This window comes from Gymnodraco acuticeps, unplaced genomic scaffold (genome assembly GCF_902827175.1).
Source record: "Gymnodraco acuticeps unplaced genomic scaffold, fGymAcu1.1, whole genome shotgun sequence".
Lineage (NCBI taxonomy): Eukaryota > Metazoa > Chordata > Actinopteri > Perciformes > Bathydraconidae > Gymnodraco > Gymnodraco acuticeps.
Window position 1 is genome coordinate 973,477 of NW_022990186.1, and position 26,218 is coordinate 999,694.

The window sequence follows — 26,218 nt, forward strand, 5'->3', positions numbered from 1 at the left end:
ATGTGTGTCCTGTAGATCCCCACATTCAGGACTGTGCATTTTAAATAATTTAACTCGTGAATATCTTAACACAAAACAATACAAATAATTGTTATTTATCAATATCTAGCCATTTATGAAATAACTTTCTTAATAGCTATGTTTCAGTGATGGTAAAGATCATTAAACATGACTTAAATTGTTAGTATAACCTTAAGAAATGAATTGCACATAATAATTCCCACAGAGCTGTGTGCACTTATACATTTATGTGACACTTTTCCACTCATCTTCCAGTTGTCGGTTTTCCTCTGTTGAAATGAACCAGCTGTGAAGGTGGGGGCGGGGCTTTTATAAGCGAGTAGTGAAAACACTTCCGCGTAGTCTGCTCTCGTGTATCCTCCCTTTCGTCTCCTCCTTCACCCCTCCTCGACTCCTCCGTGTGCATTTCAGCTATTGGGACGTCCTTCAAAATGGCGTGTCTTGATCGATTTCCGGGTCAAGTCCCGGAGGAGGGGAAGAGAGGAGTCGGGGAGGGGTATTGGGATGAGGCTCCTAATGAAGATCAATTACTGTTAAGGAACTGATTTTTACATGGAGCTCTTGAAGCAGACACAATAATTAAGAGCTTTTTCTAAAAGATAATACATTATGACCCTTTGGGTGGGGAATAATATAAACTTATGTCTATTTGTCAAGATTCTTTTGGGAGCTTTTTATGAAAATAAATCATAAAAACGTACTTAAACCAAACAACTACGGGTGAGCACAAAGACGCTGTGTTGAAAAGACATTAATATGATTCCGTAGAGGTCAATAAAAAGAGCAATAATCTGAAAGAACCAAAAAGATAAAATAATCCTTACACACTGTTTTTTTTAAAACTTGTAGTACTGATACCGTCCACTAGACCAGTGGTTCTCAAATGGGGGTACACGGACCCCTAGGGGTACGTTGGAGTACTGCAGGGGGTACGTGAGATTGATTTGATGTTAATGAAAAAAACATTTAAACAAACTACTAATAGTAGATGAACTACTTTATTCAAAGGTTTACAGAAACTCTGGATAATAAAATGGGAAAAATAAATGGGGTGCTCTCTTTTCCTCTCCCTCTCCTGACAGCCTGTCAGTCTCGTGCAGCTCGCTGAACCTGTAATGAGTGACCCGACAGTAAAGAATACATATATTTATAACTAGTTTAGCTAGTTCCAGAGTAGATAAACTAGCTAAGTGTGTTAGGTCTAACTCTTAGTGTATTTTGCTCCGCTCAACGGTCCGTCACAGCTGTGATCCGGAAGAGCTGCGTGTTCTCCGTCAGCAGCAGCTGATCTGATCTCTCTCTCATCCGGTTAGACTTCACTCGCGTTTATGTCCAAATCTATCAGATCTAGCTAGTGCTAGCTAATGACATATGACTGCCTGCTTATCAAAGGACACCTAAACAATAAGCGTTGCTTGGCAACGGCGTGTGGCCACAAAGTATAGCGCAGCATTATGCATAATATGTTTATATGAGGGGTCAAAATCCCATGCTCATAAAATGCTCATATCTTTTTTTTCTTCATTCCCCACGCCCCAAAATAAATAATTATTTTATATTAACAGAGTTACACATATTTCAAAACGCGAAGTGTAATAACTGCAATTTGCCTCCCTGTCAGAATGACAAAGTGAAGCACAAGCCCATGTTTCTCACTGAATTGTAAGTACAACTTATTAAAAAGATCAGTTCAATGCAACTAATGTCATCTCAGTGTTATTGCATGATGTTAAAATTGGTTTGCCATGAATTTAGTGAGGGATTGTAAACATTTTAAATGTAGCATTTAAGTGTTTCTCAGTTACAATGTTGTTGTTTTAATAAATCAGACACTGATGGTGCAGCACTGTACTGTACCTCTTTATATAGGAATGTTTTCCTTAACAAATCATTTTTGTGCTGATCAGGGGGTACTTGGCTGCATTTTTTTTTCAAAGGGGGTACATTATTGAAAAAAGTTTGAGAACCACTGCTCTAGACTCCTAGTTACGTCGCGAGCTGCTTACATGATTTCGTTCGGCAGCCAAATACCGCGAACAAATCTGTGACGCGTTTGTGTGTATTGTGTTTCCCGGGGAAACGCTCAGAAGAAACACCGGCTGTTGTTATGCCTGCTGTGACGTTAAGTTGCCTCTTGTAATTATGCCTTTACAAACTTACAAGTTGTATTTATCATCTGAATTTGGCGAAACAAGTTTAATATTCTAAAAACCAAGACTTTGTTTATTTGAAATCAGATGAAAACAAACTGTCACGGACCCTGCCGTGTTATCTATGATTACTACGCTTTTCATTCATAATTTCAGCGGGAGGGAGGGGGGGCAGCGCTGAGGAACAGCAGAGTGCTGGCTGACAGGTGTCTGTGTTGACACTCCCCTTATTGTGGAATAAGGGGAATGCAGAGACAGGCTACAAGTGTTTTAGGTTCAAGTTAGACAACTAATGTCTGGGTTAGTGTTCATGACTTCATGTGTATGTCATCTAATGGTTAATCTCAATACACACACATTTTCCGTGCTTTCCAATAGTTTAAAATAGTTTTATTCCACTGTTTAATAACCTGTTCAATACAAACACTTGTAAAAATGAAATAACATTTCTGTGAACTGATATTTGTTTAGTGAGCTTATTAGAGGATGTTCCCTGAAAGATTGTAAAATGTCAATGAAGATGTCAGACTTAGTATATGTGTTAATAATTACATACAACACATGGAATTTGTGTGTGTTCCAAGTGAATCTGCGGCCCCCTGGTGGCCAGTACATCAATTATGTGGCCCCCACCACCATCAAAGTTGCCCATCCCTGCTTTAGATGAAAATAATGAGCCACTCCCCACGCCCCTCTGAGAGATATTTGGTGAAAAATAACACAATGGTGCTCGAGGAGGAGATTCAGGTGATAAGGGGGGGGGGGTGGGGGTTACCTTAGTTGGTGATTGGCTAATGGTTAGTTAAGCCAAAAAATCGTTATGACATCATAAAGTTGCCAAGATCTGATCAGCTCATTTTCAGACAGGTTTTTATATAAATAGATCAGGACAAAAAGAGAGAGAATATTTTCGTCACATCATTTCCGTTTTCCTTTACACAGAGGGGACACATGTTTATGTATAAAATACATGAAAACATTGATTTTGCATAATAATAATTTAAAAGTGTGACTGAATTAGTAAAAAAAAATGTTGAAGGGTAACCAATGTTACTTTTTTACCTTTCTACCGTTCACTTACCTTGCTTCCAGTGCTGGACACCAGGAAATAGGACAGAGAAGCAGGCTTCTTCCTGGCAAAATAAACAAAGTCTATCACATTCTTTCTAGCAGGTTCTCTGTATTTAGCAAACCTGCATATACCTGCTTGTTTTGGTGGAAATATTATACGTGTTCTCCATTATTATCAAATTATTTATAATCATACTGTTATTCAGACCCGGCCCGCCCATCCAGGATTTGGGTCCGCCCATCCAGGATTTGGGCCCGCTGTTTTAAGGGCTGAATACAACATTTTAATTGTTTTATTATTATGTTTATTGTTGTTATTTGTAGGGCTTTGTCCTAATATTTATTTTTGTTTTAAACTATGTTGAAAGATTAGTTTAATATCATTTTTTTATTTTGCTATGAAATTCTGAATGAAATTCTGAATGAAAGGCTGCGCGCGAGACTGGTTTTTCGCTGGGTTGAGTCGTGTGGGTTTTTGAGTGAGGTGCGGCACAGCAGCCTGTCAGTTTACTCTTGCTAGGTTAGTTTGGCTATTATCATTTATATGTATCTGCAACAATGGATATCAGGAAGTGGTTCATGAAAGGAATATGGCAACTCAGCGCCAGATGCAGGCACAAAAGAAATCAGTTACGTTACCAACGAGCTAGCAAGCCAGCCAGGGACAAGGGAGGCTGGCAATCAATTATATTTTGAAGAGAAATTGACTCTCAAGCCGGCTCTCTCACAAACTCCGGCTCTGTGCGCAAGCAGACCGCTGCACACGCTCTCTGCCTCGCTCAATATCTCTCTCTCTCTCTCCCTTTCTCTCCCTCACTCCACCTCTCCACCCTGTGTGCGCTCCTCAAGTTTGCCTGCGTGCTTGCCCAAGTTGGCACAGCGTTACAAATGTGCCACAAAACCAACCAATGGATGTAGCCTATAATAAGACCATCAACAGCCTTATGGCAACCTAAAACCCCTCTGTTTCCGTAACAACAATTCACGAGCGCCCGCCGCCGTTGACAATTCAGATATCCCGGGAAATGTAAGTTTCGGGGTGGGTGGGCCCGCCCTGGTAAATCAAATGCCCGCCCAGAGACGTATGTCTGCCGCCGGTCTGCTGTTATTGGTAGTTGGACAACAAGAGAAAATGTGCTAAGAGAGTGAATACGGATGGGTCAGTAATGTCTAATGATTGTATGAATGAGTGTGTATAAAGCGGGTTGGTGTTTGTGTGTATTTTGGGTTGGGTGGTGAGTGTCAGATACTTTAAACGTGTGTGTTATATGTGTGTGGTGGCTGTGACTGAACTTTATAGCCCTGTGTGCGCCCCTCCCAGACCCTCAGCACGAGCCTTGTGTCAGATTTCTGTTGTTGCCAACACATTCTCAGGTTGCTAGGCTACCATTGGTGTTGCAACGATGTTGGCAGCTCCCTGAGTTTATCGCCTTCAAACTTGCACTGACCAGCAGACTGCCTGTCTGTACACCCTGCCCCCCCCCCCCTCTCCTCCATCTTGAAACATGGGAGGACATAGCAGGGTGTGTGCAGAGCCGATAGATGACGCATGTGTCATCTGTTTGTCATTTATTACAACTTGGACTTGCAAAGTAAATAGTGAAGATTAGGGAACATTGTGGCAGATAGGAAATCATGCACCATTTATTTTATTAGGATATTAATCTATACATATTTTAACAATAATATAATTGTACTTCTTCATTGGCTTATGGTTTATGACCTAATCCATGATGTGTTATTAATTTTGTGCAGTTATTAATACTGTGATGCCTTAATAATTGGGCTGAATTTGTTCCTTCATGCCAAGCTTTTATCTTTGACTTAGCCACACAAGGACGATAACGGAAACGCACCAAAATCGTTATCCAAAAAGTCTTCCGTCCACACGCAATAGGCACCAGAAACGCGTCTGTCCACACGAGACAGCTCGAACCGCTGGAGACGCTGTAGTACATATGCCGGGCCTGTAAGTGGCGCTGTACTTCTGCCACAAAATACACCAAAAGCAACGAAGAAGACTTCTCGCGCATGCATGGTTGCCAGGGTTGCCCTTCTGTTTATTCTCCACGCTGGATTTAGCAGCAGAGGTGGGGTTTTCGCCGGTCAAACACGTCCGTTAAAGTTTAAATGTTCCGGACAAAATTAGAAAAGTGCCGGTCAAAGGTCTTCTTTGTTATTTATTGAGCTTTAAAACAAATGAATAACGACTCTATATAATAATATAAGAATAATACACGGAGGACGGAGCCTCTCTTTTCCTCCCCCTCTCCTGACAGCCCGTCAGTATCCGTGGTCTCATGCAGCTGGCTGATCTAGTAATGAGTGACCCGACAGTAAAAATAAACATATTTATAACTAGTTTAGGTAGTTTGAGAGGTAATTAAAATAGCTAAGGGTGATGATCTAACTTGAAGTGGGTGTTTTGTTCCGCTCATCGCTCCAACGGGCGGAGCTGCAGGTTATCATGCAGAGCTGTGTGTCTCCTCTCCTGTCCGATTAGACTTCACTCGCGTTTATGTCCATATCGATCAAATCTAGCTGGAAGCTCCTGCTGGGTGCACTGTCCTGCGAGACACCGGGACCTGGCTCGAAACACTGGGGCTATTGCGTCATCGTTAGCAGGAAATGATCGTTATAGGGCGTAATCACGGAGCCGCTTGGCCCCCCAGAGCGTTTCGTCTACAGATCTACCCACCTTGGGACCCGTTATCGTTTTCTGCGTTTCCATGTCGGCCTCGTGTGGCTGAACCGTCTATCTGATAGAGAACTGTAGCAGATACGACCGTTATCGTCCTTGTGTGGCTGCAGCCTTGAGAAGAAATGAGCAAATTGTGGTAATTACACACTTTTGGGTCATACATACAGATATGACTCATACAAATGTAATCAGATGTTAATAGCTGAAAGTCACTATTTCACAGTTACTGGAGGTCATGATTAAATGAACAGAGCATGTTTTCTTCACTAGGAAAGTTATGTGGCTGTCAAACTCAATTTCATCACGGGCCACATCAGCATTATGGTTGCACTCAAAGGACCGGTTGTAACTTTAAGACTATATAAAATACATATATAAATATTTTATATATATAAAATAATTTATTATATTACATTATTTCCTCTGCATAGGATTATTATCGGATAGGGTAATAACTTCATAATTAACTACGTCTGAAAGCAGAAGTCTAGGGAAAATAATTGCAAGTCTCTTCAGTGTAAATGTCACCAAATGATTTAAAAAGGAAAGCCAAATTCTGGAGAAAAAATAAAAGAAAGTGACATTTTGGAAAAAAAATAACATTAAAAAAAAGGTCAAATTCGGAGAAAAGGGCACATTCTAAGAAAAAAGGCATATTTTGAAGAAAAAAAGTCTAATTCTGAGAAAAAAGTCAAATTTGAGATGCATTGTGCTACAGTACATGTAGTTTATGGGCAACGTGCTTCTGTAAATCGCCATGTAACCGTATAATAAACATATTATATTCTTTGCAAGCTCTTGTGGGCCACATAAAAGATTTGACCCCCGGGCCTTGAGTTTGACACCCCTGTTCTAAAGGCTTAATTAGTAAGCATGGGGCTGGATAACTTAAGGAGATGAGAAGTATTAATACCCTTTATAGCAGGGGTGGGGAACCATTTTCCTCTCAAGGGCCATTTCAATTTTCAACATCCTCCGACGGCCGTACAAATTATTGACCTCTGCTTAAAAATACTAAAATCACAGCCCATTCATTTTACCTTTCTTTCATGCTGTGCAAAGAAAAAGCAACCTCTTAATCCAGATATCTTGCCATGACTCACGCATGCATGCACGTGCGTGGCATGACCACCAAAACAGAAAGATATGGACACAAGATGTGTGCAAATGTATTTAGTTTCCTATCCATGTGGACATGATTTAAGTGGGGTGGGGGGGACCTAACCTCCTCTAGAGGGGTCCGGGGGCATGCTCCCCCGGAAGATTATTTTTTAAATGTTGAAGTTGAAAGCATCAATCTGGTGCACTTTGAGAGCAAAATGAAGAGCTTTATGGATACATCTCTCAACACCCAGATGAAACAGAACTGTAAACAGATTTACTTTTTCTTTATGGATATTTTACAAATCACTCTCCTTTCAAACTGTATTCTTGTTTATTAATAACAACTTTTTTTTACTGTCATATAGTATGTTATACCTGTCTACTTTATTCTCTTATTTTTTTATAACTATAATGATCATATAAAGATGTGCCTTTACCTCACTGGTTGGAGAAAAAGCTTCTTATATTCGTTAGCATAGCTAGCTAACCAGATGCTAATAACAAAGAAAGTATTGACTGTATGCTCAGTATGACAGATGAACAGATCACCACTGGGCTTTCAACTAAAGACACAGCCACTCAAAAACTGAACGAGACATATACCACGTGATGACACGTTAGGCTCGTGTTGTGTTCAAGGACCCTGACCTTGGCCAGGAAAAACAGGCAGTCGCTTGTTTAATTCTTCTAGATTTCTTACATTTTTTTCTTTTTTGCGTGTGTTTATAAATTACCTCGAGGGCCGTACCAAATGGTCTCGCGGTCCGTATACGGCCCAGAGGCCGGAGGTTCCCCACCCCTGGTTTAGAGGAATCAGTCACAAGAGCTCATAGGAGCTCACTCCACCAGCTCAAAAGGCCTGGGAATTCTTCTATCTATAAATTCATTAATGAAATATCCAACAAATGTGGGTTTTTAAATGTGCTGATTCTCCGGGCTGGATGTGCACTTTGCTACTCAAACATCCATATGTGGACTGGCATGAATCTGAAAGTCAGGGTGGAAATACAATAAACCATAGCAGGCATGGTGGGGCTGAACACGGATGAAAAGACATCTGAATTCAACACAGTATAGTTATTTTAGCTTTCAGAATCCCGAATCAGAATTATTGTATTAGTCCTGCAGCGGGACATTTTCTTGACGTATATCACATGTTTATGAACCAGGTGAAATATCTTCTTTCATAAACACATACATTCCTTTACCAAACCTCTTGCCCATTCACTATATTCAGGATATTAGGATTAACCTGGATAATAATAATAATCATAGTGACCCCTGACTATATTGCTGTGTTACTGCCAATTACAACTAGGCTGAGTGCTGGCCAGCAGGCTGGGGGGGGCAGCTCTGAGGGAGGAGTGTCAACACGCAGCCAGCCATGTGGAATTAACACCAGGCAGAGCAGAGGACTGCATTAATGGGAGCTAATGTTAACCTCCTTAGCACTATCCTGAAATCAGGGTACCTCTGGGCTGCAAATAGTAACACAGCCTGAGTGTTTGTAGCAACATGTTTGTACTTGGGGTCACCTGCTGGACTGCCTCAGATCAGGACCCCCATTGACTGGTAAATTAAAGATGCTATGTTCTGGCCACATGCTCCAAATAAAATATGGTGACCGTTTCACCACTACTATGGGTTCAATTTAGAGTAAAAAAACAAACAAGACAAAACAAGGCCTTTACTAACTTTCCACATGGTGAGAATATGCTCAATTGAAACAAACTGCTGAAACTCTTAAAGGCGTTCAAAATAACACTAGCAAAAAAAGCCACATCAAACCCAGTTATCAACCGCATTTTGAAAGTTGTCTGAACAGTTTGTGTTGTCATTCATTGTACGAAAGATTCCTTCAATAGATAGACAATGTTAAATGAAAAAAGGATAATCCATCATGTTATAATTAATGTTAATGTTAGTCCACGGCCAACATTTGATATTCTTTTGTATTATTATTATATTGCATATTTTAGTTTTGCAGCATCTGATGAGCACTCATTTCTGTTGTCATGGTATTTGCTGAGTATTTGTGATTTATTTAGGATTCCACTGTGCCTGCCTCACTACATCCTGTTATGTCTGCTTTAATCTGACACCATCAATAGCACAGAGCTGAGGACAATTCCAAACTACTCAGAAAGAACTTCACCCAAATAGCATTGGAATACTCAAATGGAAAAATATGGGGTGACACCCTGATGTTGACAAGCCTGCATTACATTCATTAGTGTAGACAGAGTATAAAAGTTGGAATGGTGACATGAAAGGACTCATTAATATCAGACACAGCTCCTTCTTTGTCATCCATAGACTCCCCTCTCACCACACCCTTAAAAACAGTGGTATGTTTTATTGAAAACCACTTGCTTCCCCATAAAGCTGATCTATTCATGGAATTGTTTTAGTCTGCTAAGCTAGACATTTCTCAATGCCAATTACACATCAATTGGGAAAACAATACCGACACGCTTTCCTCTTATAGACGTAGTTTCTCTCTGCCTTAAAACATTGATGTTGCATAAGATCTCAATATGTCACTTTTTTACTAATTTTTAATACCACAAAAAAGAAGAGTGAGAGTTAAAGAGGAAACTGAAGGTGTTAGAGCAGCCTCATTGGTCCTTTTCAACAGATGGAGCTAGAAGGGTTTCATGACATCATGTGCTCTGGGGAACATCACATTTCTGTAATGGTAAGCACTTTGGGGAAGATGATCAACGAAACAGTTACAGTGTTTCCCCTATATACAAATAGCGGCGGAGCAGCGGCTCTTCTTGTTTGTTATGTGGATTTGTAGCATTTGTGTTAATGTATGTTCAATAAAGGTGTATTTTTGCTAAATCTTGAGACATTGCCACTGTATGTACTGGCAGGGCCGATTTTTGACATAGGCGTTGTAAGTGATGAAAGTGGGGGATGTTGGTATGGAGTCAGATTAGGGTCAATATTCTAGCGCGCAAAACAAGCTACTCACGAGCAGTGTTGGGACTAACACGTTACAAAGTAACGCGTTACTGTAACGCCGTTATTTTTGGCAGTAACTAGTACTCTAACGCATTACTTTTTTAATTCAGTAACTCCGTTACCGTTACTACATGGTGCGTTACTCCGTTAGTTTTTTTGTATAGTCAACAGCCAGGCGAACAGAGATGAGAACTGTACTTAAGTACAGTACTTGAGTAAATGTACTTAGATACTTCCTGTGTCACATGCGGAGAGTCGGGCTGTGGGCGTGTTTGTGTTGTTTACTAACAAGACTATCATGGCGGCGGCGGAGCTCAAGTCTAGTTTCTCCACCTGGAGATATTTTCACTATTTCACTTTTGTCGACCACAAAGAAAAGAAAGTTTCTGTTAAATGTAAGTTGTGTCCTGGCGGGTCAAAGATCCTATCTACTGCCCAAACCAGTTATTCAAATCTCTTAAAACATCTGCAAAAACAACATGCTGGGACGAAGCTAGTAGCTAAGACCACAGAGACTCAGCCGACGCCACTCCACCTCCACCTAAGCAACAGCGGCTGGATTTTAACCAAGGGACTGCTAGCCAGGGAAAAGTCGATAAAGCCATTGCACGGTATGTTGTAGAACACATGCAGGCTATTGCTACAGTGGAGTCACCCGCTTTCAGGGAGCTAGTTAGCATGATAGCATGTCCGGGCGGCACACGGCATATGGGACGGAAAACTTTTTCCAATTACCTGGAGAAAGAATATACAAAAATGGAAAGCCAGCTAATATCGATGCAATCCAGATTGCATATAATGCATGTCAAGTTGATACAGATTGTATTATTCTCCAATGCAATAACAGTACTGAAATGAAGGCTATAATTAATGGGAGCCCTTTTTTTAAGTAACGAAAAAGTTACTTTTCAAAGTAACGCATTACTTTTTGGTGTAAGTAATCAGTAAAGTAACTGAGTTACTTTTGAAATGAAGTAACTAGTAATGGTAACTAGTTACTGGTTTTCAGTAACTAGCACAACACTGCTCACGAGCGGAAAATGTGCTTTTACACGCACATGAAATGACCCTCGCGCGCAGATTAAAGCCCTGCAAGCGGCTATGCGCGAGCGAGCGAGCGAGATAGCCCTCTTGTTCGCTCGCGGGAGTGTCAGCCTCACTCGCTCGCGGAGTCTGTCTGTGCGCGTGAAAAGTTTCTGACACTTTGGGGCGGAGCCACTGGACTTTAATTGACAGCTGCCAGGAAGCCCGGAGTTGCCAGGTTTGATAAATGCCTGAACTACCAAGAGCCGAGGAGTGACAGCTATTATATTCGTAAAGTGTACAGCTAATATATATATATATATATATATATATATATATATATATATATATATATATATTAGTGCTGTCAAAATTATCGCGTTAACGGCGGTAATTAATTTTTTGAATTAATTGCGTTAAAATATTTAACGCATTTAACGCATGTGCAGAATGGCCCGCCCCATACATGCCACCAGTGGCAGCGCCAGGGTATGGCTGGGGTAGGCTACACCCATACCAAGAAATGGCTTAGCCCCACCATGAAAAATGATGTTAAAGTAAGCAAAATAAAGTCTGCCAACTCGCGCGGAGTAAATTGCACAGACAGCAGTTAGTAAGATTGATTTCAGTAGCCACGGTTTTGAAATTTTTTGTCACGTAGTGATCGTCTTCTCAATAGAACATCTTTGATAACGGCGTGGTGTTGTTGCTGGAAGTCCCGACGGAGAATACTTTTGCTGTAGTACAGGGGTGCACATAACTGGTACGCAGGTTATGTGCGTAATCTGAAATGCGTACCGTCACTTGTGTCACAAAGCGCATTTGCGTACCGACGTACTTGTGAAGCTTTTCCAGAAGGCGGTTAGATCACCGGACGACAGAGTCGGTCTCCGTGTGCACAGACAGGGCTGCTGTTAACGTCGGTCTGTACAACGGAATTGTGCCAAAACTACGCCAACCGGCTGCGGAGGGAGACTTTCTCCCCCCCCCCTTCACTGGAGAACTGCGCTAAAACAGCTGATCACAACGTTCACACTCTGTGGTCACGAAGTACTCCACTAGCCGCCCCCCCCCCCCTCTGTCGACTTTCCTGAAGTACTCCCCCGTTGATAGAAATCAACACGTAATGAATTAAGACCCCACGGTTTGATGATTGATAGGTGTGTGGGTTGTCTTTCATTTTGACACGCAGAAAAATGTTTTAATAAACATAGATACTGTATGTTAAATGGATATATTCGCCTTCTTTCATTTATCTTTCCATTCCCACAACAATATACATAAATAAATGGCATATTTTGGACATAGTTCGAATGGTGATTAATCATGATTAATAAATGTTTAAGCTGTGATTAATCTGATTACAAATGTTAATCGTTTGACAGCCCTAATATATATATATATCTCAATTAATTTGATATAAAAAAATGACACATTAATTGTGTAATACTTTTACAAACACTATAGTAATAATATGCATTCATTATGACAATATCATACTATTACTATAGGAGTGTTCTATACTGTTTAAAATAATATTTCATGCGCGTGTAAAAGCACATTTTCCGCTTGTGAGTAGCTTGTTTTGCACGCTAGAATATTGACCCAAATCTGACTCCATAGTTGGCTTGTCAGGCGCCTGCAGCCCACAGCCAAAGTGCAAGCGTGGGAGCGAGAGAGCGAGCGAGGGAGAGAGAGAGAGGGCTCACCGGTACCGGCGCTGTTGTTATTAGAATCTGGTCCTAGCTGCGCTAACGGATATAAGAAGTAGATGTTTCTACAACCAGGGTGGAGGAGAGCTCTCCTGTCAGACTGAGAGGCTCAGTGAGGTAAAGGACTCTGAGTGTTTAGATAGTTCACTTTAGTCTAAGTTATCTCAGTGGGTCTCAAACAAATATGTGTTTACAAATTATGTAAACACATATTTCCAAGACACTCCTTTATAATTATTAGGATAAATAAAAAGTGGTTTGAAATCATTCCAATGTATACTATAGGACAGTAAATCAAAAATATCGTTTAAAGTTGGTGAGATACAAAAATATGCATAAATTAATAAATGTTAACTGGTAAAATAAGATATAAATGAACAACAAAAATAAAATAAGTTACATTTATTTGTTATTGGCTATGGTAGGTTATTGGCAGGGGTGGACATAACTTTGTTGCCCTGGTTCTCAAAGATGTTGCTTGGTGCGCATCCTTAAAATGAAATAAACCGGACCTTTTGAGGGGTACTTGACTTTATGAACGGGGGGGGGGACGTGCGCTAGTGAGCACGCAGCAGGGTTACTGTGCGGAGCGCATTAAGCAGACCCTTCATGCGATAGCGACGGGTAGAGCGAGGGATCGCAGATGCCGTCGTGCTCGTGGACGGATTAAAACAATTAAACCATATAGCTCGCGAATTATACTTTGGCGGCCGCTAATGGCCCGCCCAAGTAAAGTCTATGTGTGGGAAACCCTGCTATCTTACCAGTGCTTATGCAACTCGCAAATATCTCTCTCTCTCTTTTCTCTTTTCTCTCCCTTCTCTCTTTTCTCTCTCTTTACTCTCTGTTTTCTCTCTCTCTTCTCTCTTCTCTCATCTCTCATCTCTCTTTTTTCTCTCTCTCTCTCTCTCTCTCTCTCTCTCTCTCTCTCTCTCTCTCTCTCTCAATGTTGGTACGCCTTTTTTCAAATGATCCGGTGCTCTTTTTTGGCGGGGGGTGCGCATGCGCACCAGCGCACCAGTTATGTGCAGCCCTGGTTATTGGTTATATTCACATACTTATTTGATTATTGAAATGTAAACCGATCTTTTTCATGTGGGTGTTTTAGAGTTGTACCTCCTAGATCAGGTCTCTAGTAATTGTGTGCTCAAAGTTTACCAGATTGAAGCATTTTACTTTAAAATGTTCAAAACAAATCTTCCCGGGAGGGCATACCCCCGGACCCCCCCTAGAGGATGTTACGTCCACCCTCCAATTAAAACATGTTCATACAATATGGAGTACATTTGAAGCCACTTTGGCGTATATGACCTATGTCAATAAGTTTCTGCTTTTGTAGTGTATTTGTCTTTTGTAGAGATTTTTCATTTATTCTTTATATATAAAATCTCGCCTAGGGCAGCAAATTGGCTTGAACCGGCCCTGGTACTAGGCCTCAAGAGCCTTTCTTATGCTGGCAGACACATAGAAAAAAATTGGCGGGGCGCACTTCGCACGCGCACACACTAAAAAATTCCACGCGCTCCATGCTCACATTATGCTGGGCCCACGTGCCTTAGCACCCCTGCTATGACTCCATCCTATGGGAAACACTGAGTTACACCTTTGATTGGGTGGTGGATTCATATATTTAAATGGTTCTTTCAATTGAGAACATGACTCATTGATTTCTTGGTCATGTTTCGTAACCCTTTCCCACAAAACCCTGCCCTCACACTTATCCCTTCTGGGATTTATGTGTTCTGCTTCTCCTCAAACTGTGTGCACTTGGATATCTTGTTTCCTGCACACACTTCCTGTACTCTAGCTTCAGCCTTTTCTTGCCACACTCAGGTTGATTCTGGCTTCTTGTGAAACGGCCTGCTCTCAGATTTCTCTTTTTGTGCAAAATGGGCAAGGTCTAGAAAAAACCCATAAAAAATATAACTATGTTATCAATGCTCTTAAGCTGGAGGATAGATCAAAGCCGTGAAGGAATTGATAGCAGCCAATCGTATTGAACGTCAAAGACCATCCTTGAACTGAGATAGTGATTACGATCTCCTGCTCATAAACAACCGAGGTGTTATCATGTGACAGGGGTCCAGATTTAGGTTGTGTAATGACACGTTACCATCTCTATTTGCTGAAGTCTGAAAAAGAGTGGATTTTCTACTTAGAAAATAACTTTCACTTAAACATTATAGTTATAGGTTTGTGTTAAAATATGGCTCTGTTGTCAAGTCTTTGTAAGAACATTTCCATAATAGATTACAGATTTATACATCTACCCAGGCGCTGCTGGCCACATGTTGAAGCCCTGATGGTGGATCGGGGGTGTTACAACAGCAGATGGTTGTGATGTTCTCAGTAGGGTGTTGGCTGTTGGATTGTCTCTTTCTTGGACGCAGGCTGACCAGAACGGGGGCGGGGGGGGGGGTTCGTCATTTGTCCAGGAGCACTGACCTCACACACACACACACACGTGTTTAGGGCGAAAGGAAAGCATAGCCACTTGTTGAGTTGTTGGGCAATCTTTATATAAATGCTATATTGTGCATATGACACCTGGGGAGGATTGGATCTGAAGTGATATAGAATAAGGAAGAGTCAGATTGTCTGTCTTTGATGCAAATGCAGTGATGTTTAGCACTGCCCTTCCTAGAGAGCACCTGTCAATCAAACACTGGCATTTACTGTGGTGTCTTTGCAGTTTAATATCTCATTTTGGCTGTGGAAATGAGTTTACATTGCACTTCCTTAAATTAGTGGCTGTTGATAGTCTCTTATCTTGGATGACTGGTAACATTTTAGAGTGAGCTCATTTTTGGATGACCCCAAAATAAATAGTTAAATAATGTGGCTAACTATCGAGCCTTATCACAACCTGTCTCATTCTGGTCACCAATGGAAATAAATGACATTAGATTTTACTTCTTGCTTAAAACCCTAATCTACTTAGAAGATAAAGAGTAGCCCACTGATTTACACAACAGACAGACCCCCCCCCTGCCTTCTGCTTCATCAGACGACGCCTGCTTGCTCAACCTTGAATTTCATTCTTTCAAGATCAGTCTCATAGCTGATGCAGTCAAGGTCATAGAATATACTAGAGAACACCTGACCCACACCCCCCATCCCACCACACACACACACACACACACACACACACACACACACACACACACACACACACACACACACACACACACACACACACACACACCACACACACACACACACACACACACACATAAAAGAACCACGTGGTCCCGCTACAACATGCAGCCTTCCTGTGGGCCAGTCCTTGCTAGTGGAGCTAGTGGAGCTAGTGGAGCATCGCAGCGGCGACACTAATTGCAGCGCATAGGTGCACCGTATTTGCGGCTCAGTTGAGGCTCCCTCCGCAAGGTGAGGCTCCCTCCGCAAGATGAGGCTCCCTCCGCAAGATCAGGCCCCCTCCGCGAGGTGAGGCCCCACACAGTCTGCGTGATCTACCTGTAGGGAGAGACGGCCCTGCGCCCACACATGATATAAGACATGCAGCTGTTTTAATAGAATAATCTTAGACACAGTTCTGATGTAGTTCTCAGTGTGAAGTGATGTCCATGATGCTGGCAGACAGCAGAGTCGAGCCAGCAGAACATCCACTGAAACCATTCCAGCACGAATAAAGAACAAGGACTGGCCCACAGGAAGGCTGCATGTTGTAGCGGGACCACGTGGTTCTTTTCTTACACTTCATTCATCTATTTTTTACGCAATGTTTTTTAAGTAATTATTGTTTATCTTTGAAGACAGGTGGGTTTTTGTGTGTGGATCAGGTGTTTGTTGAGTGGCAGAAGGGAACACCCCATGTTCTAAAAAGAGCTAAGAGCATTGATGCTTTCTTCCAGGCGAGGTTGTTCTCCATGCAAGCGAAACACAAGATACATATATAGCTGAACGCGTGTGGTGTAACATCAACTGTGCTCCGACAGGGATTACACCAATTCAAAATAACTTAGAACATCCTGAAATGTTTGTGCCAATATTCCTCAGTCTAAATTCCCTTTCTCTACACTGAAAGATAATTGTTCTTCTTGTTGTGTAAGATACCACATTTCCCACCCTTATAAAAACTTGAACATGAACATGACATGTTGGAAAACCGTAATTGCATCATTTCACTTTGTTATCAATCCCTCAGAGGGGTCACGGCATGCTAAAACCACCACAACAATACGAGCGGGAATTTTTTCTCAGGAAGTGGCCGACAGACTTTCCAGCGGCTGCTAGCGGCCCTTACATCCGCTCAGAGCCTGAATGAGATCATCTCCGGGCTAATGGAGAACACACCAGCACAGTGGAGAGCTGCATAAATGAGTATATGTGTAAAAAAAGGGGTTTGCAAGTGCTCTTTAGTCATTGTGTGATATAAGAAAAAAAGGTTGAATCCAGGTAGTTATTGAGTTTCAAAACACTCTTTACGGCACCTTTCAACAAGGAACCGTCTCAGTGTAGTTCTTATAGAACCTCTTTACAATTCCAATTACAAAGGTGGAAAGCAGATTCTAGCAGTACATTAAGCTTATAGCTCTTTAGATTTTAACTAACTCAATGCAGAGCCCTGGTCTTGAGACCTGGCCTCGATTTGACCTTCAAGAGTTTTGGTAAAATCTTAAAACAATATGATAAGACATATGACAGTGACCGACTGACTTTACTAGAGATGCCTTCAGACAGAAGTGACTGATTTAGAATGGAGAAATAAAACCAAACTAAGAGTACAGCTTTGTGTAAGCTAGTCTTTCAATCAGTGTTTATACCTGCGTTACGCTTTGGCACATAGACTTTGATTATAAATCAGTAGCTTAAGCAGCTGATCCAATATGAGCTCAAGTTGGAGACCTAGCCTCTAATGTAGCTCAAACAGTGTGTTTCATAAGTAAGGGGGAGACAGGGGATGCTCTTTCAGTTTGTCCATCATCCCTAATGGATACTGCCAAAGCTGTTTTCAAGGCTTTTATTGTCATTCGTCATTCGTACATAGCTACAGTGTAGTTATGTTGATTAAGATCTTAGGTCCCAGGCTCCTCCAATAGTGCAACACAATAAAACAGATAAAATAGTGCAAGTAAATACAATAAAATAGAATAGAAGTAGTGCCATAAGAGTCTATATACAGGTGATACATCATTTGTGAGTTGCAAACAGGTGAATGTTATGGATGTTCTTAGTTCAGGTGTTTAACAGTCTTATGGCCTGTGGAATGAAACTGTCCCTGAGTCTAGTGGTTTTAGTCCGGATGCTGCGGTACCGCTTGCCAGACGGCAGCAGACAGAACAGTTTGTGGCTGGGGTGATGGGGGTCTTACATAATCCTGAAGGCTTTCTTCCTGAGCCGCTGGGAGTAAAGATCTCCATGGATGGCAGCTCCGTCCTGGTGATGTGCTGTGCAGTTTTCACCACCCTCTGTAAAGCCTTACGATTGAAGGCGTTGCAACTGCCGCACCAGGCCGTGATGCAGCCAGTCAGGATAATCTCTATGGTGCACCTGTAGAACGTCAGGATACTCTCTATGGTTCACCTGTAGAAGTTGCAGAGTATCCTGGAGTCCATGTTGAACCTCCTCAGCCTGCGGAGGAAGAAGAGCCGCCGTCGAGCTTTTTTTGTGATGATGTTTGTGTGAAGAGTCCATGTCAGGTCCTCAGTGGTTTGGACACCGAGGAACCTGAAGCTGCTGACTCTCTCCACTGTAGTCCCATTGATGGTGATGGGGGCGTGTCCCTCTCTCTGCTGCTTCCTGTAATCCACAATCAGCTCCTTGGTTTTGCTGACGTTGAGATGGAGGTTGTTATCCTGGCACCAAGATATCAGGTTTTAAACCTTCTCTCTGTACGCCGTCTCGTCAATTCAGGATCCAATCACAGAGGGCGCTATTGAGCCCGAGGTCTCTGAGCTTGATGACCAGCTTGGAGGGTACAATGGTGTTGAAAGCTGAACTGTAATCAATGAACGGCATTCTCACATATGTGTTCCTCTGGTCCAGGTGTGAGACCAGAGGTATGAGAGGGTAGTGTGGATGGTGAGGGCTATGGCGTCGTCTGTGGACCTGTTTGCTCTGTAGGTAAACTGCAGGGGTCCAGAGAGTTAGGAAGGGAGGAGGTGATGAATGTTTTTGACTAACCGCTCAAAGCACTTCATGATAATGGAGGTGAGTGCTTCTGGGCGGTAGTCGTTGAGGCTGGTTTGACTTTGACAGGAACGATGGTGGAGTGTTTGAAACATGTGTGGAAAAGGGGAATACACATGGTCCAGTGTATTTCCGCCGCGAGTCGGGCAGCTGATGTGTGTCTTCCTCTTATTCCTTTCTTGTGCTCTTGTTGTTCTCCTCCCCAACAACCCCTCGTCCCTATGCATGTGGATCGTGTTAAAATGCAATGAGAGGTTGAAATAAATGAGGCAAAGCAGGATGTGGGAGGCAGTAAATCAGGTTAAATTGAGTCAGGAGTTAAGTTGACTTTCAAGTTTGTTCTTATTCTGAGAAAAATAAATGTTAAATAGGTGGTAACCAATAAAAGATGACTAGGCAGGGGATGAAATAAAATGCTCTAAAAAGTAATGTCTAGTGGGAATCTAGAGTGACAATAAACATCTTTCTATTTCTGAAATGACTTAGTCTAGTCCAGTCAATAGCAAAAAGAAAGCAGTACATGGTGGGAGCTAAAGAAGCCTTAACATTGGTTCCAATGAAGAGTTTTGTTTTCCGGAAAGTTAACACTTTTAAAGAAATGGAGCATCCATCCATCCATCTTCTCCCGCTTATCCGTGGTCGGGTCGCAGGGGTAGCAGTTCCAGCAGAGAGCCCCAAACTTTCTTTTCCCTGGCGACATCAACCAGCTCTGACTGGGGGATCCCAAGGCGCTCCCAGGCCAGCGAAGAGATATAATCCCTCCACCTGGTCCTAGGTCTACCCCTTGGTCTCTTCCCAGCTGGACGTGCCTGGAACACCTCCCTAGGGAGGCGCCCAGGTGGCATCCTAACTAGGTGCCCGAACCACCTCAACTGGCTCCTTTCGACGCGAAGGAGGAGCGGCTCAACTCCGAGTCCCTCCCTGATGACCGAACTTCTCACCTTATCCCTAAGGGAGACACCAGCCACCCTGCGGAGAAAACCCCATCTCGGCCGCTTGTATCCGCGATCTCGTTCTTTCGGTCATGACCCATCCTTCATGACCATAGGTGAGGGTAGGAACGAAAATGGCCCGGTAGACAGAGAGCTTTGCCTTCTGGCTCAGCTCCCTTTTCGTCACAACGGTGCGGTAAAGTGACTGCAGTACCGCTCCCGCTGCTCCGATTCTCCGGCCCATCTCACGCTCCATTGTTCCCTCACTCGAGAACAAGACCCCGAGATACTTGAACTCCTTCACTTGGGGTAAGGACTCATTCCCTACTTGGAGTGGACAGTCCATCGGTTTCCTGCTGAGAACCATGGCCTCAGATTTGGAGGTGCTGATCCTCATCCCAGCCGCTTCACACTCGGTTGCGAACCGATCCAGTGAGTGCTGAAGGTCGCAGACCGATGAAGCCATTAGAACCACATCATCTGCAAAAAGCAGTGGTGCAATCCTTAGTCCACCGAACTGCAGACCCCCTCCCCCATGACTACACCTCGAAATCCGATCCATGTATATTACAAACAGGATTGGTGACAAAGCGCAGCCCTTGCGGAGGCCAACCCTCACCGGAAATGGGTCCGACTTACTGCCGAGGACCCGGACACAGCTCTCGCTTTGGGAGTACAGAGATTGGATGGCCCTGAGTAGAGACCCCCCTCACCCCATACTTCCCGCAGCACCTCCCACAGTAACTCCCTGGGAACTCGGTCATACGCCTTCTCCAAGTCTACAAAAACACATGTAGACCGGATAAGCGTACTCCCAGGCCCCCTCCAGGATCCTTGCGAGAGTAAAAAGCTGATCCGTCGTTCCACGACCAGGACGGAATCCGCATTGTTCCTCCTCAATCTGAGGTTCGACAATCGGCCTGACCCTTCTTTCGAGTACCATAGAGTAAACTTTCCCGGGGAGGCTGAGTAGTGTGATGCCTCTGTAATTGGCACACACCCTCTGATCCCCCTTTTTAAAAAGGAGAACCACCACCCCGGTCTGCCACTCCTTCGGTACTGTTTCCGACTTCCACGCAACGTTGATGAGACGTGTCAACCATGACAGTCCCTCAACACCCAGAGCCTTCAGCATTTCCGGGTGGATCTCATCCACCCCCGGGGCTTTGCCACTGTGGAGTTGTTTGACGACCTCAGTGACCTCCCCCCGGGAGATTGGTGTTGATCCCCCGTCATACTCCAGCTCTGCCTCTAACATAGAGGGCGGAGTTGTCGGGTTCAGGAGTTCCTCAAAGTGTTCCTCCCAACGCCCTAACACTCCATCAGTTGAGGTCAACAACGTCCCATCCTTACTGTACACAGCTTGGATGGTTCCCTGCTTCCCCCTCCTGAGGTGTCGGACAGTTTTCCAGAACAACTTTGGTGCCGCCCGAAAGTCCTTCTCCATGTCTTCTCCGAACTTCTCCCACACCCGCTGCTTTGCCTCGGCCACGGATGAGGCTGCTGCCTTTCGGGCCTGTCGGTAACTTGCAACTGCCTCGGGAGTCCCCCGGGATAACAAATCCCTGAAGGCCTCCTTCTTCAGTCGGACGGCTTCCCTGACCACCGGTGTCCACCAGGAGGTTTGAGGGTTACCGCCCCTTGAGGCACCTAGGACCTTGAGACCACAGCTCCCCGCCGCGGCTTCGGCAATAGAGGCTTTGAACACCGACCACTCTGGTTCAATGTCCCCAACCTCCACAGGAATGCCCGAAAAGCTCCGCCGGAGGTGTGAGTTGAAGGCCTCCTGAACTTGGGCCTCCTCCAGACGTTCCCAGTTCACCCGAACTACACGTTTGGGCTTACCAGGTCTATCCAGAGGGCTTCCCCCGCCACTCGACCCAACTCACCACCAGATGGTGATCAGTTGACAACTCCGCCCCTCTCTTTACCCGAGTGTCCAAAACATACGGCCTCAGGTCCGATGATACGATAACGAAATCGATCATGGACCTTCTGCCTAGGTTGCTCTGGTACCACGTATACTTATGAGCATCCTTATGTTCGAACATGGTGTTTGTTATGGCCAATCCATGACTAGCACAGAAGTCCAGTAACAAACCACCACTCTGGTTCAGATCAGGGGGGCCGTTCCTCCCAATCACGCCCCTCCAAGTGTCTCCATCATTGCCCACATGTGCGTTGAAGTCTCCCAGCAAGATTAAAGAGTCCCCTTCAGGAGCCCCATACACGACTCTTTCCAGGGTCTCCAAGAAGGCCGTATACTCTGAACTGCTGTTTGGTGCATAAGCACACACAACAGTCAGAGTTTTCACATAAAACACCAACAACGAAGCACCTAACCGGGGACTTATGAGTATCCCCACACCCGCCCGGCGCCTCACACCTTGAGCAACTCCGGAGAAGAATGGAGCAAAGAAATGGTAAAGCAACAGAAAAAATATCTGTAGCAGCCATGCAATTCAAATGTATCAGAATCATCCTGAAACCAACTCAAATGTAATGGAATGAAATGTTATGTTTGATTTCATCATTTAAAAACCCTCCATCTCTAAGACAATAGAGGGGGGGGGCAGTTGAGATGAAGATGCAGATGAGGAGTGGGTTTATCTTATCTTCAGATGACAGAATGTTTCGCAGCAGGATCACATATCCATGAGTCCGTGTTCGAGAAGACTATTTTGGGGCTGAAAACCAAATGGTTATCTGTAACAACCCAGTAGTATAGAGCTATAACTTCAGAACCAGTAAAATGAATTAAAAAAAATGAAAGAGCACTATTCTAATTTTGCATAATTACAAGTACGCTATGACAGTGAGTCCAGGAATACTTGAGTTTTTCAAATGACCAATGTAAGGTATATAGCTTACAGGGCAGCTTGTTACAACATTCTCCAAGGCTGAAAGGAAGATTACTTTACAGGAAACTGATAACTTCCATCTTGGGAGGCTTATCTTGTGCACTATGATCCACTTACATAATGTGAATGCACTCAGAGGCTTTTCGAGGAATTCCACTGGCTGTTGAATCTGCTTCCTCCCCGCTGGAGGACCTCAGAACCACAGTTTGTCCTTCAGTTCAATTGGAGACTAAGGCCCAAGTCCAAACCACTCCCTCGACCCTACCCCTCCGTGATGGAGTGAACTCCGTCTGTAGCCACACTCGCAGCTCAACGAGGCTCCCTCCTGTCAGATGGAGGGAGTAAATACAGCAGCAAGCTTTGGGACGGCCTCCCCTCTCTCCGGCAGAAACAGGAAATGCCGTAACTGTATGTAACAACGGTTTCAAATCAGCATCTCTTTGACAAAAAGTTTAAATGAATAACTCAAATAAAACTCCAAACATCTTTCATTGTGTTTCAAAGCTCTTTTAGTTTTAAACCTGATGTTTATAAGCTTCTTAGTTTTTGCAACGGTCTGTAAATATACACAACTTTATAATAAAATGCACACATTTACCTTTTTCTAGACTAAACACAGGTATGATCCTAAGTTAAAAACATATGAGGTTATCATGAGGTTGTTAACATCGCAATTTATCAGTGGATGTTTGCTGGAACTACTTGTAAACAGCGTGTTTCCTGACGGACACACACAGCGTGACTCCGGTCAGGTAGATACCGGTCTCAAGTCAGCACCGCTGCAGACTCGCTGTTTGAGGGCTTGATAGCCCACTCCCCCTCCACACTCGTTGCTTTGGAACAGCTCTCAATATGGCGGACCCTCCGCGTGAACGCGCAAACGGAGGGGTAGGGTGTAGGGGTAGGGTGTAGGGGGCGGTTTGGGAATGGGCCTAAGTGAGGGAGGTACATGCTTGAGCAGATGGATGTGCAACAAATTTGCCATGGTGTTATTTGTAAATATAATATGGAGCATCTCCTTTATTGAAACAAGCTCTGGGTACCAGACCTGAATACTTTTGGGACCAAACCAAATGTGTAAACTCTGACAGGACAGAGAGCTATTGACTGGCCAGATTTGTAATCAAGTTTGTTTTTAAATTAGATTAATTTCATAGTTAAAGGTGGACTGATACAGTCCATATCAGAAACTTAACTTACATATATTTTAAATATACAATAAATCAAATTTGTTTGTTTGTGATATACATATCAGACCGGTGATTTTTAGCTTGTTATATGGTTCTGCGATAACATTTATTATTAATGCTTTAAATAAAGATTTAGCACTTTCAGGGCATTCCATTGAAGCTGGTTTATTAGGACAAAGCTGAACATTTGAGATGTTTTGGTCAATTGAAAAAAGGGTTTTATAGAAACTGTAAAGAAGCTTTGATCGGCTACGTTAACTTAAGGTTTTGAAAAAGCGTTTTCTAAGTATATGTATGCGACCCTATCAGATACAGATATGGCTATTTTTTAACTATATGTAGGTTATATAGGTTTAGCCCTCCACTGAGGATAACCATATTGGATACAACGGCCTTCAAATGAATTGAATCTGTAGTTCATGTAAAATAGATTAAGCCTAATGCGAGTCAGCAGCCCGGAGCTGGTTGCGGAACATTTAAATATACAGGCACATCTGAGGTAGCCTGTCCAGTGTGTGATGTTTCTGAGTGTGTGTGTGTGTGTGTGTGTGGTGTGTGTGTGGTGTGTGTGTGTGTGTGTGTGTGTGTGTGTGTGTGTGTGTGTGTGTGTGTGTGTGTGGTGTGTGTGTGTGTGTGTGTGTGTGTGTGTGTGTGGTCTAGCATTACTATACTTGTTGGGACCTAAATCTGTTTACACATGTCACGTGTGGGGACTGGCTTCCCTTATGGGGACAAATTGGAGGTCCCCATGAGGGGAATCATTCATTTTAAGGTGAAGACTTGGTTAGGTTTAGGGTTAGGGTAAGGTTAAGGGCAAGGGTTAGGATTAGGGCAAGGGTTAGGGTTAGGCATGTGTTGGTTATGGTTAAGGTTAGGATAAGTCTCCAGGAAATGCATGTAAGTCAATGTAATGTCCCCTGAAGTGATGTATACATGGTATATGTGTGTGTGTGTGTGTGTGTGTGTGTGTGTGTGTGTGTGTGTGTGTGTGTGTGCGTGTGTGTGTGTGCGTGTGTGTGCGTGTCTTTGTGTGTGTGGAAAAAAATGAAAAGTGTATTTATTTTTCACTCACTACAACTCCATAGACATTATTCACAGACAGGACATGTCATATCAAATATGTATGTGCTATGCCCTCACATAGGGGTGACCTTGCCCCCACCTCGTCTTTCACAATGACCCCCACTGTGCCTGTGAGTGACAGCGTGAGCAGGGTTAAATATACATGTGCTATGTGCTTTCTGCTATTCAGGTGTGACATTGACTGCACGTCATGTTTTACAATGACTCACCACCTAAGTGTGTGTGTGTGTGTGTGTGTGTGTGTGTGTGTGTGTGTGTGTGTGTGTGTGTGTGTGTGTGCGTGTGTGTGTGCACACGCAGGTTCACAGAGGAGTCACTGAGCATGTTGACCAACCCAAACATCTTCTCTTTGCTGGTTTTTTCCAGAAATAAAGAATGAAGGGAAAATAAAGGAGTGGTTGTGTTTTTGCTAAAGGAGTGGAAAGATAGAGTGATACTTCCCCTGAGGGTGTGGCTGGTCTGTGATGTCATGTGGTTGCCATGGTAACTGTGTGTAATCACTGTGTGTTGTCAAGTGGAGACAGCGATTTTAAGTTCCTGTCATATGTTTTTAAGAGCCAAACAATAGAGACACACCTACACACACACACACACACACACACACACACACACACACACACACACACACACACACACACACACACACACACACACACACACACACATGCATGATAACACACCTCCTTCTAAAAGTCCTTTTTTAAATGAATTTCTTAGGAAAACAATCAGATGTGTAAAACTGCCTCTGCTCACCAAAACGCCCCCTCCTCTTTTAACTGCTTTTCAAATGAATGTCTATAAATAGATTTGTATGTGGGTGTGTTTGTTTATGTTTCTCTAATGATTTAGTTTATACATATACTGTACTAAAACTAATATAGTATAGCACAGTACAAAAAGTATAGTGCAGTGTAGTACAGATCAAATTCTATACGTTTTTCTTTGAAGGTAAAAGGCCAACATGATTACTAATCTAAGTGTATGCAGACAATAAACAGTCTATGGTGCAGACATGCTAGCAGCTCTGGGAACATTAAGCTTATAACTGACCATGATACATTAAAAAAACACATAAATAGGAGATTTAGAAAAATGGAAGACCACAAAACACCAATTTATAAAACAATACAAATGTTAATGTCTACTACACTGCTTGAGCTCCAGATCTTTGCTTCTGATTAGCACTAAACACCATTAAAGGTGCCCTGATGACAGGTGAGGATCTCGACGTGAAGATGATAGAAAGG

At 43.1% G+C, this 26,218-nt stretch overlaps 1 protein-coding gene across 1 annotated transcript in view; it reads left to right on the forward strand.

The window, feature by feature from the left end:
• ablim2 (actin binding LIM protein family, member 2) overlaps positions 1 to 26,218 on the forward strand; it is a 68,965-nt gene that overhangs the window by 12,273 nt on the left and 30,474 nt on the right.